Source organism: Octodon degus, unplaced genomic scaffold (assembly GCF_000260255.1).
Source record: "Octodon degus isolate 3935 unplaced genomic scaffold, OctDeg1.0 scaffold00003, whole genome shotgun sequence".
NCBI classification, from domain to species: Eukaryota; Metazoa; Chordata; class Mammalia; order Rodentia; family Octodontidae; genus Octodon; species Octodon degus.
The window spans coordinates 32,753,244-32,757,835 of NW_004524579.1; positions in this window are offsets into that span (position 1 = coordinate 32,753,244).

Below are 4,592 nucleotides of genomic sequence, written 5' to 3' on the forward strand. Positions count from 1 at the left end.
TGCAAATATGTACTAAATCAATAAAAAGTAAGCTTTAATAAAATGGCATATAAAACAATGGTTGGCTTTGAAAGATGTAGACAGTAAAATGATAATGGAAACTAGAACATTTGAGAGAAAGTTGCATGAGTTTGGGTCAGAAGTTGGACTGTTTGTGTTTTGATGCACAAGCACCGGTAGTTGGCATCAATATTAACGTTAAGTGCTAGTTAAGAAGGTGGTCTCAGTCTAGTTTTTAAACGACTCCAAATGGTAAATGGAGACACTTTAAATTCATCCTGCAATTATTGTGATCCACTGATGGTTACTGAGAAAATGGAAACAACCTAAGAAATAGATACAAGATGAAGAAATTAAAATATATATAGGATAGAGCTACAGGAAACTAATGGATGCAGAACAGTTAGGAACTATTTCAGTGGAAAATAGCAAATAGCAAACCAGAATTTATCTTTTGAAAAGAGGATAAGTGCAAGAAATAAAATGCACAGGAAATCAAGCAATATAATTTCTTTCCAAAGCCTTAAGAGAATAATGGAGCTCATCTTGTTTCATAAGACACTAAGCATATTTAATTTTTAACACTTTACCATCATCATTTAATAAGTTGGAGTAATAAAAGGAATTATACAAAATAAAACTGACATAAGATGGAACAATTTTCCTAGTTTGCTTCAGTGATTTTAAAGTACTGTTTATAGTCTTCATATTTTATGTAGTCAAAATAGAAAACAGAGCCAGCTGATTATGTTCCCTATAGCTGAAGGCTTGGCAAATTGTCATAGCGGCAGAACTGGCTTCCATATTGCATGGATATTTTGGAAGGATAAGTAGAGTAAAAGTTTGAAATCTCTTAGTGTTGTATACATCTAAAATCTCTAAACAGAAATATCACCAAACATTAGGAAGAAAAGACGAAAAAAATCTTTGATCTTTTAAAGTTTCTTCCTGTCCCAGCAACATTGTAGTACTAAGGCTGTATCTTTCTTCTGCTGGTTACTGCTTAAATTTTCTGTATTTTTTCTGTCTTACTGCATATGATATCTTGCTAATTTTGTGTATTTATTGCTTTTCCAAAATAGAATGGATCAAAATACCTCAGAGAATTTTTGTCAGCTTGTCATGAGTGGATGTTTTATTAGAACACTAAGAGCATTAATTATAAAAGAAAAAAAGCATATATTGAAGTAGAGCAAAATAAATTATTATTCTTCAAACCATTTATTTTTTAAAATTTATTTTTATTGGTACATGTTTGTAGTACCTATCATTATATTACTGAGGGGAGTTGGTACATGCACGCAACCCTTCTACTCTCTCCTTCCATCTCTTGCTCTGCTTCTCTTCTGCAAAAGATCTATTTTCTTGTTTCGTATTATCAATCTTTTATTTTGTTTTTTATTTATACTTTGGATTTCTTATATAAGAAATCCTTGGATATTTAAGCTTCTGTGTCTGATTTATTTCACTTGACATTATGGTATTAAGATTAATCCATTTTCCTATGAATGACTCAAGTTTATCCATCTTTGTGGCAGAGAAAATTTCCATTGTGCACAAATTTCACATTTTCCTCAGCCATTCCTCAGTTTATGGACATATCCGCAGCTTCCAAAATTTAGATATTATGATGTGTGCTGCTATAAACATGGTTATACACTTGTCACTGTAGAATGATATATTTAACTCAGGAAAATGCTTAGAAAAGGGCATAGCTGGGGAAAATGGCATGCCTTTACTTTCGTGAGGAATCTCCATACTGATTTCCACAGTGATTCTAGTAGGACTACATTCCCGCCAACAACACAGCAGGGCTCTTTCTCACTCACAGCCTAGTCAGCATTGTAATTGTTTCGTTTCTGGACAGAGGCCATTCTTTCTGGATTGAGGTGGAATCTCAGTGTTGTTTTGATTTGCATTTTCCTAATGGTCAGAGATATTGAAGTTTTCAAGTATATCTATTGGCCTTTTTATTTCTTTTTTGAGAAGAGTCTGTTTATTTCAGTTGCCTATTTTTTGTTTGGGTCTTTTACTTTTAAAATTCAATGGATATGCAACCAGATTTGGCTCCAGGTACTTTAAAAAACTTCTTTTTTTTTTTTTCAAAGGTTTTATTGATAAACAGATAGCAATGAGACAGTTTCAAATCAAATTGGAAGTACAGTTTCAACAAATAATACACTGCATATATTCTTCTTAGTGGTTAATTGCTGTACGAGATGCGGACTTGTGATCCTATTTACAAACACCATTAGAACAAATCATTCTATTCATTAAGAGAATGCAACTATATATCTATCCCAACCACTTTGAATACACAGATACAAAATGGACATTCATCGGTATACCCCATTTTTTCTAAGTTCCGTTATTGAATATTATAGGTGTGTAAACTCAGCAAAATATTCTAAAAGAGTCCAGTAGCCCATAATAGCATGGGTTCTTCTGTTTAACCGGCAATGTCAGAAATTATTGACTTGAGTCCCCCACAGCTCAACTTAACAGCATGGCTTTATATAAAAACATCTAAGATAAATTTAAAACCAAGTCACAGAGTGAGAACAGATATACATATTGAATATTTAGTTGAACAAATAGATATTAAATATATAAAAATGGAAAAAGATTTGAATGACACTTTACAAGGATTATTATTTTTTAAACTTATGTATTTGGTATAGAGTCTCACTATGCAACTCTTGGACTCATAGTGATCCTCTTGTTTCAGCCTCCCTAGCACATGCAGTTACAAGAGTGTTCACCACCACACCTGGACTCACTCACTGTTCATCAAGCCTGTGGGCAGAGCTTGCATGGCATGTGGTGCAGGGAATCAAACCCTGGTCCCTGTGCTTGCCTAAGCAGGAGCTTAGTCTGCTAAACTATCTCTCAAGTCCTATAGGGATGATATTTTAAAGGCCTTTAAGCCTATAAAAAGACACTTAACTTTATTAGTCATTTTTTTAAAATTTTTTTTTAATGTGTGTGTGTGGCCAGCTCAGCCCACCAGGGGGCGGAGCTGGCTGGCATGTGGTGCTGGGGAATTGAACCGCGGTCCCTGTGCTTTGCTAAGCTTGTTCTAAGTAGGTGCTTTAGACCACTGAGCCATCTCACCAGCCCCTTTATTAGTCATTTTAAAAATGCAAGTTAAGTAATAAATAAATATTAAACAACCACAAATTAAAAAGACTAAAATTAATCTGCATTAGCAAGGAGATAGAGTGAACTAAACTCCTAGATATATAAGTAGAAATGTCTGATAATGTCTTGTTTAAAATATTCGCAAAACTTTCAGTCAAGGACTCCACTCCTAGGTGAACACCTAACAACAGTTGCAAGCATTTTCTCTTACCAGAGGAGTTGCTTCAGGAGATTGTGAAAAATAAATCAGATAAATACAATTTAATGTGCTCACGGAGTGGATAAGAGAGACTGAAAAGTCTTAAACTACAATGAAAATGACTCAAAATTGTAATGCTGAACTAAGGAGAAAGATAGAAAAATTATAAAACATACCCTGTCTTTTACTTTTTTAAAGAGAGCTCAAAGCAGTATTAAAAGAGAAAAATTACAAATGATACAGAATTTAACTAAATAAAATAATATGAATTTCACAGTATTTGTTGTAGCGCATAGTGTTATCTTCAAATTAGTTGTTCATATTGCCAGACGGAGAGGCATGGGGATCCACCCTGGGAGTTCCAGGAACAGAGAAGGTAACATAGGACAGTCACTATGAGTTGGATGTCAAGCGTGGCTACATAGTGAGTTCAAGTCCAGCCTGAAGAACATAGTGAGATGTGATCTCAGAACACCAAAACAAAGTAAAACAGAAATGTCCCAGATCAAACCAAGCTGTCCAGGTAACGCTGATGGTCAGGAGACAGGACAGTGAGTGCCTTTCAGAGCTTGGGAGGGCTGTTTCTGTCTGGAAGGAAACAAGCAATACTCTGGGCGCATTCAGAGCTGTGTGCGCTGAACTAAATAGTGAGACCCTATGTGCGTGCCACCAGGCTGCTACAAATAAAGAACGAGAGTGAGCGACTCTTCTACCCCTCATCACTTATTAATGGGATCCACCTTTTATTTCACTTTGTTTTTTTCAGCACTGGACATGGAAAGAAGGATCTTAACACTGAGATAGATTCCTACCCCTTTTTATCTTTTCTTATTTTGACAAGGTCTCACTGAGTCACTAAATTGCCCAGCTTGGGCTCAAAGTTGCAATTGCCCTACCTCAGCCTTCCAGTGCGTTAAGATGATGGATATGCACTAATGTGCCCAATTAATATTTTTGTAAATTCTTGACAAAGTGATGGACAAGTCATCGTAACACATTTCTGTAAGTAATGTGCTGGCTAGCCCAAATTTGTAATGAGACTGAGCATCTTATCATTTATTTTATGATATGTTCTTTTGAAAATTTACTGTTCACTGAGTTGTTGGTTTATTTTTACTTTTTAAATTTGGTATTGTTCTCTATTACATAACAGTGTGAAATTTTTCTTTTTGCTTTTTTTTTTTTTTTATTTTTAGGATGGGACACTCCACTTGAGAAAGGCTGTTTGCATTTGCACCCCAGAAGGCTACCC